At 37.7% G+C, this 18,058-nt stretch overlaps 1 pseudogene; it reads left to right on the forward strand.

Moving 5' to 3' along the window:
• The first annotated feature begins 6,003 nt into the window (after window positions 1–6,003).
• Window positions 6,004–6,665, forward strand: LOC105538187 (annotated as a pseudogene).
• Window positions 6,666–18,058: the final 11,393 nt, after the last annotated feature.

Raw genomic sequence — 18,058 nt, forward strand, 5'->3', positions numbered from 1 at the left:
AAACAGCAGAACATTTTCAAGAAGTTTCAGAACACTTTAGGCATGGAGAGCATTGTGAAAGATTCCAGAGGGGAAACACTATGTCCTACAAAGGAAAAAGAATGTAATTTCTCATTAGAATACCTAGATGCTATAACTTCAACTTTCTGTGAAAAATAATTATGGACCTAACATTCTACACTCAGTAAAAATATCAATCAATGAGAAAGTGAGAGGGAAAAAATGAAGTCACTTTCCAGCATGTAAAAATTCAGCAAGCTGATTTATCATGCACCCTTTCAAGAAAATTACTTGAAGATGTTCTCCAGCCAGAACAAGAATTAAATCCAAGAAAGGTAAAAACTCGAGATCCCAGAACACTGACTCCAATCCAGGACTTGGGTGAAAAAAAGTCAGGATGACAGCTTGGCATCCAGCCCAGGGAGCAGCTGGTCCAGATTATAATAAGAAGTCAGATGGTTCTGCGAAATCCGTCTTCAACAATTACATTACATCCCTTATCACAGATGGACTATGTTTAAGGAAGATAGATCATCTTAGTGTTTGATGAAGGCATACAATAAAAAATAAGACACTTTGAAATCATAGGAGTGTGAACAATGTTAACATAATAATAGAAATACTGTGTATTGATATTTTTTATTTTAGATTCAGCCAATGAATAAAGTATACAAGGATTAATTATGATTACAGAAGAGATGACAAAAGCTGACAAAAGTTGTGGGGGTGGGAGAACAGCACATACAGAAGAGTGGGGAAAGGAGTAGAGGGAAGGATAGGAGTTCTAATTCACTCATCTTACTAATAATAGCTAACATTCGGTACTTAACATTGTGCCCATTCAGAGATAAACATGAATTTATTCAGCTCATCTCCCAAAATGAGAAAACGCAGGTGTATTAGTCAGGGTTCTCTTAGAGGGACAGAACTAACAGGATATATATAAAGAGGAGTTTATTAAGTATTAATTTACATGATCACAAGGTCCTACAATAGGTTGTTTGCAATCTGAGAAGCAAGGAGAGACGGTCTCAAAAAAAAGCCCAAAAAATTCAGGTGAGCACTCGCAGTACCTGGTTTTAACTTCATATCACTGAAAGAGGCACTGAAGAGATAGAAGAATCAGGCCTGAATCACCACTGCCACCCCTCCCTCATCCTGGCAGTGGTAGGGAGTGGTGCAGAGAGCATTTCTGGGAATTTGGGGTGGAAGAACACAGCCACTGGGTGCTGTCCTGTTAGAGCAGAAAGCAAAACCAGACTAAACTCAGCTGACCCCTGCCTATAGAGGGAGAATTTAAACCAGCCCTAGCCAGAGAGGAATCATGGATCCCAGGGGTTTACACTTGAGTTCCCATGAACTTCGCCACTGAGGGCTGTAGTGCTGTCTGTCTCCAAGAAAACTTAAAAGGCAGTCTAGGCCATAAGGACTGCAACTCTTAGGCAAGTCCTTGTGCTGAACCAGGCCCAGAGACAGTGGACTAGGGGCATCACACCCACTGGGGCAGCCAAGAGAGTGCTAGCATCACCTTTCCCCTAACCCCAAGCTACACAGCTTGTGGCTCCCTTCCTTCCACTTGAGGAGAGAAGAGGAAATAGTGGGGGTGCGGGGAGTGGGGACTTTATCTTGGGTCTTGGATACCAACTCAACCACAGCAAGACAGGGCAGTGGTCAGAGTCACGAGGCCCCTGTTCCGGGCCTTAGCTCCCAGATGACATTTCTAGACACCCCTTGGGCCAAAAGGGAACTCACAGTATTGAAGGAGAGGACCCAGTGCAGGCGGCATTCATCACCTGCTAACGGAAGAGCTACTTACAAATAACACCCCAAATAACCAGCAGCAATACTCAGGTACTGCATTGAGTGCCTTGGGTGAGCCTCTGAGACTTGCTGTCTTAAAAAAAGGGAAGAGGTGGACATTAAGAAAGTCAAGTGCAAGGAGCAAAGAGAGGTGGAAAGGATGTGGAGCTGATACAAAGGGGAAGATGGACAGAACAGACACATCAGAGGTTTTTATGAGGTTAAATGGAGTTTGGGCGTGTTAGAGCCAGAAGGATGAAAGGTTTGGTCGGTTACTGGAACATTAGACTTTGATTTCTAAGATGGTTCAAATTCCCAATTACAAAGTGTAATGCAATGAACAGGTAACTGAATTGGAGTGAAAATAAAGTGATTGGAGTTGAATTCAAGCAATAATAATATTTTGTATGGAACAACTAGTAGACCATTAAAAGTCTACAGGGTAATTGTAGCAACTGAGGAGCTTAAAGAACTAAGACTCAACAGCTGACATCATCAGAGAGGTCAACAGATGACACAGTGAAGGCATTTTTAGCAAGGAAGACTTCTTTGGAGCAGAGCAGAAGTACGGACCCTGAGCTTTGCAAGGTCGTGATGTCTAGGATGTCAGAGCTGGAATTAAACTTCAAAATTTCAAGTTTCTGGTAGTTAACAGATCTACTCACAACATCTATTTCATAAGGTTCTTGTGACAGTCTGGTTAGATGACATATACAAATAACCTAGTGCAGTGGTAGCTAGTATTATAGTTAGTATAATTCACCTTGTTATGTACTCCTGGGAGTAGAGAGGAAACACCTGTCATTAATCACATCCCTCATTTTCATTTAGGGGATTGGCTGCTGGAAAACAGACTAAGGGACCCACTGGATCATGCCACCATTCTGTGAATGGTCTAGATTCCAAAACTGGTTCCTCATTCAAAACACTGAATTTAGTTCATTCTGAACAAGACAAGTTACATTTGTTTTAAAAACTCCCTGAATGTATATAGGTAAAGAGAAATAAATCTGCCTTGAGTTTCACATGGGCAAGAGAACATATCATCTTAAGAAATAAAACAAATGAAACAAGTCCTTAGAAAGTTTTAGGAAATATAGTATACCGCTATAAGACAGGAAGATATAGCTCAAAATTGTTTTATTGGTCAGTTTTAGCACCTTGATACAAAATGTACTACTAGAAGCTTAAAAATAGCATGTCTTTTGAATTTTAATGAATTTTAGTGAAATTTAATTACAGATTGAAGTTAGATAAATGGGTTGGTGGAATACAGGTCTAAATACTCATTATGTGTCCATTAATTAAACTGCTTATTATTAAATTAATATGTTAATTTTTTTGATGAATTACAATTAAAATTTTTTCATTTTGTGATAGACCTAGTTCATGGTCCCGGTTGTATATGATACAGGTGAACACTAATTCATAGCTCAACAACTATCATTTACTCTTTAAAGCATAAGTGTATATTATTCAATGATGTATCTATGGAAGACTTTTGTCTTAGACTCACTCACTAGCTATATTTTTGATGGAATAAGGCAGAGACTTGAGCAAAGGTTGGTAACTGTGATTCAGGGAGTGGAGAATTTGGCTCCTTTTCTTCAAGAGCATTTTTTCTTCAACCTCTTGCTTTTCTTCAATGGCTTTTTGAAGGTAAAAGTCTTTATTACTAGGAAAATCACTTTTATATTACTCTTTAATTTTATTTTGAGTAATTTTTTTTCTTTTTGTGTACGGTTCTCTAAATTTTAACACATGTATAGATTCCTGTATCTACCACCATAATCAGGACATAAAACAGTTCCATTACCCCCCAAAAATCCCTTGTGCTATTTCTTTTTGGTCACCTCATCCCCCTACCCATAACTCCTGACAACCACTAATCTGTTCTCCATCTTTATAATTTTGTCTTTTCGAGGCAGTCATATAAATAGAATCATACAGTGTACTTTTCTAAGATCAAACCAAACAGAATCCCAAGGCTAGCAAATGGCTGATGTCACAAAATCATGCCATTTATAAAAATGCCATTTCTGAAAGTTTTACTACCTTTTCTTGAGTGCACCAAATACTGTTTTTCAATCTAGAAAGTACTAAGAACTCCAAAGACCCCCCACTCCACCCGCTTTCTCTCAACAGTCTTAATCACAGACAATTGTCAGCATCTGTAAGATCCACATGTTAGCTTTCATCCTATAGGGCTGAGTCTGGGATGTTTTAGTGACGAAAATAGTATTTCTCAGAGCAGGGCCTCTCAAATGTCTTGTTACCGTGAGGGAGTAACTTCAATGCTATCGGTATATAGAAACTTCCCATTGTTCCAACACTTGTAAATATCGTTGTTATAGATCCTTTGCATGGTCTAATCATTGTGACACAAGAAGCTGGGGCCCATAGTCTTTCCCAAATGTTTCTGAGGTTGCTCAGAGGATTCAGCCACTACTTTGTGGGTATAGTCTGCCATCTACAGTCCACAGGTGGTCTTTGCATGCTTGCTTTCATGGCAGTTTCAAAATGAGATTTAAATGCAGATAATGTTTTAGTGTCTCTTGTGAAAGAATGGAATAGTACATCTGGATTTCTTATCCACAATCTGATGATCTGACTCCCTCATTCAAAACATTATACCTAGCTAAAACTCTGTCCAAATTCCCTTAATATTGGGCCAGAATTTGGGTATCACTGATCTGAAGAAAAAAATATTGGGGAGTGAGTTATATCAGTGTAATTCTGGGGTAGCTTACATGGTCTGAGGTTTGTACGTTTAGTTTACACACTTAGAGTTTCAATTAAGGTTCCCAGCTGTTGGCAAAAAAAAAAACCAAAAAAACAAAAAAACTCTTTCCTCGTGCAGACTTAAATTCTGTGGTCAGAAATGCAGAAGGAAAGGTAGAAAAAAAAGTAGATCAAGTCTTTGCAATTTTATTTCTCTTTTCCTCACCAGATTCTTTTATTATCAAGATTCAGGCCTCAACTCAAATGTCACCTTCGAGAGAGGCGTTCTCTGACCAATTGGGTAAAGCGGCTATTCTGCCCTTCTCATCCCCATTACTTTCTAGCCCATTACCCTGATTTTATTTCTTCATATCATTTAGCACTAACTTAAACTAATCTGATTCAGTCATACATCTATATATTTATTGTCTTTATTTCTTCCCCCTCACCACTAGAGCAAGTACCTTTTTCTGTTCACTACCACATCCCCAATGCTTAGAACAGAGCCTGACCCATAATACGTGCTTTAAAAACACTGGTTGAAAAAAAATTAATAGATGCAGTTATTTGGTGACACTGGCCATCTAAAGATTTGGTTTGGTCTGGTTAGAAAAGTCTACATCATGAATGCTCACCTCAAGCGTCTCCGAACTGCGGAGAACTCCTGAAACCATAGCAGTGGACTGGGAAGAGTTTTCTGAGCAGCCCATCCTGGGAGTTTTGGAGAACACTGTTTTAATTGCTGGAGGAAAATAGCTTTTAAAAGCAAATTTGAGATTGTGATCTGATAAAAAAGAAATGTTAATGTAAGATTCAAAAACTTGGACCCTGATCCCTAGATTTAAGGGGAGCTCTAACAGTAATTATCCCCAGAGTTCCAGTTTCAGGTAAGAAGGAGTAAGCATGCTTCACACCTTTTCTCACACTGAATGTAATTACAAACCCTGGACAGAAGGCAAGAAAAAGTATTTGAAGACTCTGAAAAGTAAATAACAGCAACCAAATTTTGTAGTAGCATTAATCTAAATCCATACATATCAATCATAAGATGGATGTAAACGATCTGAACGTACTAATTTTAAAATAGGAATTTTCCCTAAGCTCATCAAGCAGTATACATTTTATATATACAAGTTATATGTAAAAACTTCTTTTATATGTCAGACTTCAATAAAGTGAGATTTTTTTAAAAATGAAATTGTCAAAATTTCATTTTTTAAAAAATGAAATTGCCAACTCTATGCTATTTACAAGAAACACAACTCAAAGATAATACACTTTGATTAAAAGTGTGGGTGTGTGCCTATAGTCCCAGTTACTTGAGAGGCTGAGGCAGGAGGATCACTTGAGCCCAGGAGTTTGAGGCTGTAGTAGGCTATGACTACTGTACTCCAGCTTGGACAACAGGGCGAAATTCCATCTCTTAAAAATAAATAAATAAGACCGAGGTACGAGGATGTGGTGTTCCAACCCAGCGGGAAAATGCGGACTTTGACTGAAGAGGAGACCCGTGTCATATTTAAGAAGACTGGGAAATACATCAGGGAGACTCTTCAGCTGCTGGTGTACCAATCCGACGGCACCTACTGTTTCTGGCTGCACAATGACCAGGTGTACTATGTAAGGGAGATTATGAAGCTGGATGCCAATATCTCCGGGGACAAGCTGGCATCACCGGGGACCTGCTTCAGAAAATTCACTAAGACCCACAAGTTTTGGTTCACGTCAGAGCCCTGAATTACCTTGCACCTTATGCCAACTATAAAGTGTGGATAAAGCCTGGTGCGGAGCAGTCCTTCGTCTTTGGGAACCACGTATTGAAATATGGTCTGGGTCAAATCACCGAAAATACTTCTCAGTACTGGGGAGTGGTGGTGTACTCCATGGCAGACATCCCTTTGGGTTTGGGGGTGGCAGCAAAATCTACACAAGACTGAAGAAAAGTAGACCCCGTGGCGATTGTGGTACTTCACCAAGCTAACATTGGAGAATATGCGCGGCATGAAGAGACACTGACTCAAAACGAAGTCATTGCAAGGACAGACAGCTGTGTGGAAGGGCTGAGCTTTGTTTCCTGTGTTCATGTAGACTCCACCAGCATGTTGAATTTTGTCAACACTATGGCCTCTTCAGGGACATCTTAGTTTACTGTACTCTCTATCACTGACAGATGCAGGCCGGATTCTTATTATATACAGAGATGGCTCAAAAATGGGGTTTCAGATTTTTGTGTTTGTGATGAAATAGAATACTCTGTTTCAAAAAATATTAAAATAAATAAATAAGAGGATGGGAAATATACACATTCTCATAGGAAAGCAAACATGTCTTCCATATGAAGCAAGTAGTACACTATTCATTTGCGTATTCATTCATCAAATATTTACTGAAAATATACTAGGTTCAAGACATGATGCTCAACATTTTTATGTGACTCATAATCTTAAAAGCCATATTTAAGAGTGAATTATGTTAGTCGGGAGACCAGATGATAGTACCTGAATCAGAGTAGATAGGTAGAAATTGTAAAAATTCACAAATAAAATTAAAAAAACAAAAAACCCTACAATCCAATACTTGAGATAGCTTTTGATCTATAAAGGCAAAATTTCCACATGTGCATCAAGATTGTCAGGCAAATTCATTAAGTGGAAATAAAATGGAGAGCGCAAAATCAGTTGAATAAAAGAAATAATTGTATTCTTGATTGAGTTATTCATCCTTCTTTTAAATAAGCATGTTTAACAAAATTGAGGCAGCAAATACAGTAATCGGTCCACCACTGTCACATGGAAAATAGTATTACAATTACAAGAGAAGTTAAGACAACGTTAGAATCCTCATTGATGGGGAGTATTATGTGTATCTTCTACTCTATTTTTTGTTAAATAGATATACTTTTCTTTAAAGTAGGTCTTTGTTGTTTTTTGGTTTTGTTTTTTGTTTGTTTGTTTGTTTTGTTTTTTTACCATTTCTACCCCTCCCAGTCCAATCCAGTTACCATCATCTGGGCTCCTGACTAACGCACTCTTAACTATGTCTTTTAAGATTATGAGTTACGGTGGGGCGTGGTGGCTCACGCCTGTAATCCTAGCACTTTGGGAGGCGGAGGCGGGCGGATCACGAGGTCAGGAAACCGAGACCATCCTGGCCAACACGGTGAAACACCGTCTCTACTAAAAATACAAAAAAATTAGCCGGGCGTGGTGGCGGGCGCCTGTAGTCCCAGCTTCTCGGGAGGCTGAGGCAGGAGAATGGCGTGAACCCGGGAGATGACGGAGCTTGCAGTGAGCGGAGATGGAGCTTGCAGTGAGTGGAGATGGCGCCACTGCACTCCAGCCTGACAGACAGAGCGAGACTCCGTCTCAAAAAAAAAAAAAAAAAAAAAAAAAAAAAAAAGATTATGAGTTACTATCTAAAAATGTGAAGAATATTATACCTTAAACTTAGTAAATTTTTAATAAATATTTGATGAACGAATGCATAAATGAATGACATGATACTTGTTTGATATGAGAGACATGTTTGCTTTTCTGTTGGGACTTAGAGATTCCAGAAACATTAAGTTGGATATTGCTACAGTCCTAGGAGAATAATGGGAAACTCTTTCAAAGCACTTACCATGTGTCAGAGACTGTTCTAAGTGCTTCATAAATATTTACTGCTCTAGTCTGAACAAACATATTAAAAAGCTTTTATTACTAACCCCAGTTTTAGACAAGGAAACTGAGGCACAAAGGGTTTTAATACCTTGCTTAAATTCTGCTTTTTTTTTTATTTTTGAGACAGTCTCACTCAGTCGCCCGGGCTGGAATGCGGTGGCGCAATCTCAGCTCACTGCAAGCTCAGCTCACTGCAAGCTCCACCTCCCGGGTTCATGCCATTCTCCTGCCTCAGCCTCCGGAGTAGCTGGGACTACAGGCACCCGCCAATACACCCGGTTAATTTTTATTTTATTTTATTTTATTTTTTGTATTTTTAGTAGAGACGGGGTTTCACCGTGTTCGCCAGGATAGTCTCGATCTCCTGACCTCGTGATTCACCCGTCTCGGCCTCCTAAAGTGCTGGGATTACAGGCGTGAGCCACCGCGCCTGGCCAAATTCTGCTTTCTTAAAGAACTAGTAAATGATAGACATGGGATTCAATGTCTTGTAGTCTAGTTCCAAAGTTCCCACTCTAAACTGCTACTGAGTTTGTATTCCAGTAGGTCTCTAAGTTGAATGTGCATCAGAATCACATTTAACTTGTTAAAACAGACTTCTGGGCCCTATCCACAGAGACTCTGATTCAGTTGGCCTAGGGTATATGCTGAGATTTTGCTGATCTAACAAGTTCCCAGGTGATGCTGATTCTTTTGGTCCAAGGTGCTGAAGTATACTTGAGAAGAAATCAAATTGCTACTGTGGACATTTCTTCAGTCTAATCCACTCTGACTGAAGATAGAAGTTCCTGATCCTGACTAGATATTACTCAAACTCCATATGCATACTGAGATGTGAGAGCCTAGCATATTTGGGTAAACTAAAGTATGATTCCGTATTCTTTCTCCCTACTATTTGATCTTACAAGGTATTTTCTTCCTTGTGATAACAAAGTCATGCCTAGATCCTGATCCTTACCCCCAAATAAAATGATACTATTGATATGGTTTGGTTGTGTCCCCACCCAAACCCTCACGTTGAATTGTAATAGCCATAATCTCCATAATCCCCACGTGTCAAGGGAGGGACCAGGTACAGGTAATTGAATTGCAGGGACGGTTTCCTCCATGCTGTTCTCGTGATAGTGAGTGAGTTCTCATGAGATCTGATGCTTTTATAAGCGTTTGGTAGCTCTTTCTGTGTTCATTCTCCTTCCTGCTGCCTTGTGAAGAAGGTGCCTTGCTTCCCCTTTGCCTTCTGCCATGATTGTAAGTTTCCTGAGGCCTCCCCAGTCATGCTAAACTGTGAATCAATTAAACCTCTTTCCTTTTTAAATTACCCAGTTTTGGGCAGTTCTTTATAGCAGTGTGAAAATGGACTAATACAACTATGAAATGACCACTGAGACTTTCTGTTGATTTGTTACTCACCCATTCAATTTTACCTAAGCTACGCAGCAACTAGAAAATGATACAATTCTGATAAATATTTCTTACTGTTTTATTTTGTTTGAGATCAAAAATTTTGGTACTATAGAAAAGCACAGTGAAATTAAGAAACATTTTTTGGAATGCCACCACAAAATACTAATTGTGGTAGATTCCAATATAGTGCTTCTCATCAGTTTTTGATTCATGCTTTTTGCAAAAAAAAAAAAAAAAAATTGGACAAGTTACGTTAAAGAACCTCAGCAAATAGTGTTTGAAAAGACTCACTGGAGATAAGGGTGAGCTGGCCTGAAGCTTCCCTGTGTTAGACTAAGACCCCTTTACAAATTGAGTCATTCAGGATATGATTGTGCCAAGAGGCCTGTTTCCAGAAGACACTGATCAACAAAAGCCCAAGCTTCTTTAATGTGACATTATTAATTTGCTGCTTGTTAAGGAGATAAGAATTATGCTGATTGTAACTAGTTATGCTTTCAGCCATGAAAAATTTCTCCTCTGCTCAGTGCTCAGATTATCGTCATTAGTCTGATCAAAAATTTTGGAGATATGCAGGTTCATACTAAGATGTGTCTAGTGCCTGGATTGTTTTATTAACATAAGCACCCGAAGTGGGCTCTTGCTTTACCTAATTTAGCTATCTATAGTGATTAACTTTATCATCAAAATTCCATTTTGTGCAGTGACAACTAGAAAGTACTGTACAAATTCTTCTGACATGCTGGTCAATATCAGCTTTGAACTATAAACCAGAACACTGCTCATGGCAGCATGAAGGTTACAAAGCAGTGAATCTTTTCCTTTCTAAATAGGCTGCTTTATAAAGAGAATAATTGTACTGAGCAGATAGCAATGTAGGACAGAGAAGGAAGAGAAGAGGGTCATCAGTCTAGGAAGTGAAGGGCTGGGAGAAAGACAATTATCGACTTTACTTATTTATTTTTATGAATTTTGGTTTTAAACCTTTACTATCGAAGAATTAACCAATTCTCATTCTGGCTACTTTAGACTTTCTGATGCCAGAAAAGTGTGGAATAGGGAGAAAACACCTCCTTATTTTGTTTAGAAATAGAAATGTCGTATTGGTTTGTTTTTTTTATTCTTTTTATCAGCAGAGCCAGTGTACCGCTATTGTTTGATGGCCTAACGAAAATGAAATCAAGGCTTTCACTGAACAGTCTGCCAAATGTTGAATCGACAGCCCAGCTTCTGCAACAGCTTGCTTTAATGACCCTAGACAGCTTCTATTTGAATCATATACTGGGTCACAAGGAGGAAACAGGGATAACAGAAAGCAGGATGGGACAGAAACTAAATTAGCGCTTTGAAGGCTATTTGGACTGCTGTCAAATCAGTTCCTCAGGGAAGCAGAATTATTTATTAGCTTCCTACTACATGCGTTTTGTAGTTATTTCATGTGTTATGGTAAAAATTGATGTTTTGTAAAAACTCCATCCTTCTAATACAACAGAGTATATTTAACTAGTCTAAACAAATCCTTTTCTGATCTTCATAATTTATCTGGGAATTTTGATTTATTGATTCTTAAAACTGTGATGACCCTATCTTACCAGTGCAGTCAAAGTTTTTATGCAAATCAGATAAGCAGCTTCTCTTCAGAGGCTTGAATCTCCGGTATTACATGGTTCACTCTGGCCCCTCAATAGGCAAAACTGAAATTTACCACTCACAGTCTGAGTTGCTAGAGACCTGAGTGAGATCTCAGGACTATGAGTTATCGGGAATGATCTGTAATAATGATTGTGGTATTCCTAGCTGGCCACTGGTGAACCAAGCAGAGGCAATCAGACTTTCTTTTGGACAGCCAACTCACTACCCCATTCCACCTGCTTTGTCGTACTGGATTCACCATTTCCAGGAAACCTTCAGTGGAAGAAATATTCAAGAGCATATCCTGAAGGAGAGCAACAAGGAATATTTGGTTCCCCTTCTCAATGAGAACCACTCTAATAACCTAACATTGTGTAATCGAATTGCCACTGAAGTCAGCAGACTCTTAAGAACGACATTAATTGGGTTGTTGTTTTAATAAATGTTGGCTGAGAGATGGCCTGACTATGTAGAAAGCCTCTTTACCTGTTGATGGCTGAATGCCTTTGGTCATTTTCTATACAAAAGTCCCCTTGAGTAAAGTTGGGTAGGGTGATAAAAGTGAGGCAAAACAAAAGAAAAAAAATTAAAGCTGAAGGGGAAAATAAAAAGAGGTATATTAAACATTTTTGGAGATAAAACTAGAAATCCCTGCCCATATTTTGTATAGGTTATCATCACTGCTAACAGCCCAGCTAGTAATAAATCCACCTGCTCCCTTCTTAAAACATTGAGAGAGTGTTCCCATTGTTGAGCTAGGTTTTTTCCTTTTCTTAAAACATCTTTTAACAAATGAAGAGGAAGCACGTGAGTTAAGGGATAAAGCTAAGGGAAACAAAGGAGAGAGCCAATGGCTTCCAGGACCTGATTTCTTAATCCACCTGCTGTCATGTAGAGTTGGACCTTGTGTTCATGTCAACTGGTTATGTAATAAATTAAACACCAAAATATAACCGTTTTACTTAAAAGAAAAAAAAGATGAAAATCCCCTCTTTAATCTACCAACTTCAATGCTACACAGTTTAATTTCAGTTGATTTTAGATTATTTTGCAGTTTTACTTCCCCTTTGTCATTTATTTGTTTTCACTAGAAATAGACTATTTTCTTTCCATTTCTTTTACTCCTAATTTAGCCTACAGATGGGCTAGAACTGAGGAAGACTGCAGATGTGGGCAGGTCATATTTTCTGTAATTTAAAATTTTGTACTCATAGACATGATGTTTTTGAGGAGACAGTTTATCTGTAGGACAGATTTTAATAAAAAGATAATATAGTATTATAAAATTATATTTATAAGAATGAAACACAAGTTGTAAGCCATGTTATTCTGAGAAAATGCTCTATGAACAAAGTGTGAAAGAGTTGCACTGTCTTTCCTTCATTTGAAAATCTCTAATATAAGTGTTTAGTAGAATGATAACAAGAAGTGACTCCTGAATGACTAAGGAAAGAGGAAGTCATGGCCACTAGAGTGTATGTACTAAATGAAATGTAGTGATTTGCAGCTTGGACTTTGAAATCCAAAAGACCTGGTTTGAAAAGCACTACTGCTTTCTAGTGATATGAGGTGTGGAACACTCAAAAACCCCTCTAAAGTCTCCATAAAATGGGGATAATAACAGTGTCTTCCTGTGTGTTATGAAAATAAAATGAGGTGATGCATTAAAATCCTTAGTACAGTGCCCAGCACAAAGTAGCTATTCAATAAATGATATATATGAGATAGGATGATATATGACATATGACATTTCTTTAAAAATTGGCCCCAAATTAACCAGAACTTTGGATTAACTAGGATATCTTTTCCTTGGTTATATGAAATAGTATAGAAAACCTTACTAAGAAATAGTGTATTTTCTTGGAAAGTGTTCAGTAAAAAGAATTTTCCACTTTCACTTGTTTTAGAGCTAAGGCACTGTGAAACCATTGTCTATTTGAATTTCTCACTGTGTGTCAAGGACATTTTTGCTAAACCTGGGTTTGTTTATGTTTTAGAATCAATTTGGTTGCTGACAGATATTTAAATTCAAAAACAAATGCTATTTCATTTTCATATTTGAAAACAATCTTAAATTATATGTTTAACATATATAAATACAGAAATATCTTATGGCAAACATAGTTTTCTAATAGTTACATATTGTTATAGTCTGAGTGTCTGCAACCCCCAAAAATTTGTATGTTGAAATCCTACCCTGCAAGGTGATGGTATCGGGAGGTAGGGCCTTTGGGAAGATTAATGCCTTTGTAAAAGAGGCCTGAGAGAGATCCCTTACCCACTCCATGATGTGAGGACGCTGCCACACACCACCTACCAACCAGAAAGAGAGTTCACACCAAACACCAAATCTGCTAGCACCTTGGACTTCCCAGCCTCCAGAACTGGAAGAAATACATTCTGGGCTTTATTATTATTATTATTATTATTATTATTATTGAGACAGGGTCTCACTCTGTCACTCAGACTGGAGTGCAGTGGCACAGTCACAGCCCACTGCAGTGTCAATATCCCAGACTCAGGTGATCCTCCTATCTCAGCTTCCTGAGTAGCTGGAACCACAGGTTGTTTTTTTTCCATGCCCAGATTTTTTTTTTTTTGGTAGAGACAGGGTCTCACTATGTTGCCCAGGCTGGTCTCAAACTCCTTGACTCAAGTGATCTACCTGCCTCACCTCCCAAAGTGTTGGACTATAGGCGTAAGCCACCTCACCCAATTGCCCAGCAAATTCTGTTGCTTGTAAGTTGCAAGTTTATGGTATTTTGTTACAACAGCCCAAATGAACTAACACATGGTTGTCCAGTAATCAATATTTACACACTGACACATAGGTTAAAGAAATCCATATTAAAGAAAGTATACACCTTCTCCGATTATGCAGAAAAAAAAGGATAAGAAGGTAATTACATTTAATGATCTGGTATATTTTTAAAGAGTTCCTTAATCCAATCTACTCATATAATTTTTGAAAGACTGCTTCCAGATCATAAAGGGGAAGCTGATATAACTAAGTCTATAAATAAGACTACATGTTGGAAAATCCTGAGAGTGGAAATGATAATGAATCTCAGGAAAAATATAACAACATTTCTAAATAACTATTAACATATACATTTTTTCTCCAGTGGAAATTCTCACTATTTATCACCTTTGTAATCCCCCTATCTGTGACCTCCATATGTACATATCTTTTCCTCTACCCACTGATAGTAATAACAACCACTACACAGTTTATGTTCTAGTCATGACATAAAATCTTAAAATTCCCAGAGGAAGGACCAAAAGAAGATCTCAGTCAGTTTATTCCATGTACTCACAGAGTATCATTTGACTTATAAATAAAAACAGCAGTCAGTTATTGCTCTTAGAGAATGCTGGGCCATGGAACCAAGTGGATTTGGGTTCAAATTCTAACTCTGGCACTTACTTGACTATGAGGCTTTGGACAAATCCCATTAGCTCTCTGAACTTTGGGGAGTATCTTCAACTGTGCAGATGGGGTTAGCAACAGGTAACAACAGGCTGTTCTAACAGAGCAGGGTGCGTGGTAAACTTTCAATGTCCAGCAAAGCCCTCTCTTATAACTGTCTTTTGATCTCTCAGGGCTATCTTCAATTCCTGTTTTCATCATAGTTATATAAAGCCTCTCGTTTCATATTTTCACAGATTTTTTTTTAATCTCTCCAATTCAGAGCTGGCTAGAGGTCCTCAATTCTATACTCATGAAATTAGTGAAGGAAACACAAAGTTCTAATTTCTCCACCATGATTATTATTTTGATGCTTTTAATAAAAACATTAATTAGCAAATCCTTTTCAAGTTTATTTCATCTTGATGGTCCTTGCTTTGCTGGTGCCCTAAATGCTTACTTAATACAGTGCTGCTCCAAATATTGCATTATCTGGTTCTAGAATTACAGAGGAAGAAAACAAAGGGTATATAAGGAAGTGAGAAAGTTAACACTTATGGAGAATCAGTGGTGCTTACTAAACGATCCATAAATGTTATTTTCCTTCTGCCTTTCATTCTTGGTTTTTACAATCTGGGGAAGTATTAATTCACTCCCTATTATTAGATAAATAATTGGTACATTTAGACTGTCTCTCTCTCCCTTATCCCATTTTTTAGAGTTTATGAGTTTTATTTTTCTATTATATATATTTATAATATTAAATAATATTGGTTCATCAATATTAGATAGCATAGCATCTCTTCATTCTTATATAATATCAAAACAACTGTTGTTGACATGTATTATTACCTTCATCTCATTGATAAAGAAATTGAGGCTCAAAAGTGAAGTGGCTAATAAAGTAGAACTGGGATTTGACCATTTGTAAGGTAGAGCAAAGAGAGAAAAAAATAAGTTCCCTAGTAAGTAAATACATTGTCAGAAGACAGTTATAAACAAGAAAAAAAGTAATACCTTACTTGCTGTAACTAAACCTCTGTTTCTTTCTAGTATAGTACAGTATTTTCTTTTTGTTCTACTTTAAACATTTATTATTTAGGTAGTATTTAGAGATTCCAGTATGTGCTGTACTCTGGTGAAGAGATTCAAAGGAATACCAAACAAAATCACACTTTGTTGTGTAAAGCTCATTAATGTGGCTATTTTTATTGGTAGCCTCTTACTATATTCTGCTGAAATAGTAGTACTCTATTAATTTCTTTTTATTTGCATGAATAACACAGTGACACTCAATAGCCCAGCCCTTAGAAAATATAACATCATTGAGTAATGAATTCAGAAATGAGGCAGATGCCCAGAGTCACGCAGCTCTAGCCATCACAACTATGCTCTGGGCACAAAAAAATAAATAAATAAAGGGTGGGGGAAAAAAGGATACCTACTAGCTCAATCTGGTAGCCCACACCAACAGAGTCCGCTTATATTTCATCAGCCAGACTTTTGTCATCTCTGATATGGTCAGCCCATTTGAGAGGAGGTTGACGATGTAGTACTTGTAGGTGGTACATTGCCACCTTCAACTTGTAAGGAAGAAGAGGAAAATGATATTGGGTAGGCAATAGTATTTACTCTGGAAATATACAGGGTTTCTAAAACTTAACACGTTCAAACCACATCTTTTTTAAAATTTTACTTTAAGTTCTGGGATACATGTGCTGAAGGTTATAGACTTTTTTTTTAAAAAGCCTTTTATTAAACAAAATTTTAGTTTAAGTTCTGGGATACATGTGCTGAACGTGCAGCTTTCTTGCATAGGTATACATGTGCCATGGTGGTTTGCTGCACCTATCAACCTGTCATCTAGGTTTTAAGCTCCACATGCATTAGGTATTTGTCCTAATGCTCTCCCTGCCCTTTCCCCCAACCCCCCAGTAGGCCCCGGTGGGTGATGTTCCCCTCCTTGTGTCTATGTCTTCTCATTTTTCAACTCACACTTATGAGTAAGAACATGCGGTGTTTGGTTTTCTGTTCCTGTGTTAGTTTTCTGAGGATGATGGTTTCCAGCTTCATCCATGTCCCTGCAAAGGACATGAACTCATTCTTTTTTATGGCTGCATAGTATTCCATGGTATATCTGTGCCACATTTTCTTTATCCAGTCTATCATTGATGGGCATTTGGGTTGGTTCCAGGTCTTTGCTATTATAAATAGTGCTGCAATAAACATATGTGTGCATGTGTTTCTATAGTAGTATGAGTTATAATCCTTCAGCTCTCAAAGTTGGTCTGACAGGCAGATTAGGAATAGACCCAAAGTAACTGTAACATTTGCAGTGACTAGAATATGTGCGTTTCTTTTATATTAGTGAGATTTTTTTCAAATTGGCTTTGTTAGTATGTGCCTTTTATTTTGGTTTACATTGATTTACTCTTTTTTTTTCTCAGAATTCACAGTATAGATGTGAGAACCAATAACTTTACGAGCTAATTAGTTGAGCTTGAAATACTATTTCTTTTATGTTTTATTTTCCTTTATGCTAAGTAGGTGGCTGCCACCTCATTTACTGTTGCTAACAAGAAGAAAAAAAATAATCTTTTCATTGACAAAATTAACTTTTACATGGAAATAACAGTCATATAATCTTTATATGCTCAAAGTCAGCAATAATTTGGGTAATGAAGTTTTATGTTCTCAGATGAGCATAATTTGAGTAAGTTATTACCCAAGATTAATGAATAGATATCCTTTCTTTCTATGTGGTTGCAATGAGCTTTAACAAAATTAGTGGGAAGAAAAAGTTTTTGTTGCACCTAATTAACTCACCTTGATTTAGGCGTGAATGAGTCATTGTCATTCTAAGAACTTCTTCATGGTCAAGTTTTGGATCACCATTTTTCAAATATATTGTGACTGTCGAAATTCCATGCATCTAAGTCTTTTTTGCATTGTTAACATTCACATATGAATCGAGCAAGTCAACTCTGTGTTCTCTATAATAAATAAAATGAACTATTTAATGATTTTTCATGATAGGAGTATTCAAATATGGTTGTCAAGAACGAACACTTGAACTTTCCCCGTTCTGCCGTTCTGCTAATAATACAGAATGTCTGCTTACCTATCTTACTTAAAAGAAAAAAAAAGCGTAATCAATACTTTTTTTTTTTTTTTTTTGAGATGGAGTATCACTCTTGTTGCCCAGGCTGGAGTGCAGTGGCACGATCTCGGCTCGCTGCGACCTCCGCCTCCCAGGTTCAAGTTATTCTCCTGCCTCAGCATCTCGAGTAGCTGGGGACTACAGGCGTGCACCACCAGGCCCGCCTAATTTTTGTATATTTAGTAGGGACGGGGTTTCACCATGTTGGCCAGGCTGGTCTGCTTATCTGACATTCTGTATTATTAACATCTGGTTAGTCCTCTGATGATA

The sequence above is a fragment of the Mandrillus leucophaeus genome, unplaced genomic scaffold (genome assembly GCF_000951045.1).
Source record: "Mandrillus leucophaeus isolate KB7577 unplaced genomic scaffold, Mleu.le_1.0 Scaffold186, whole genome shotgun sequence".
In the NCBI taxonomy this organism is placed as follows: domain Eukaryota; kingdom Metazoa; phylum Chordata; class Mammalia; order Primates; family Cercopithecidae; genus Mandrillus; species Mandrillus leucophaeus.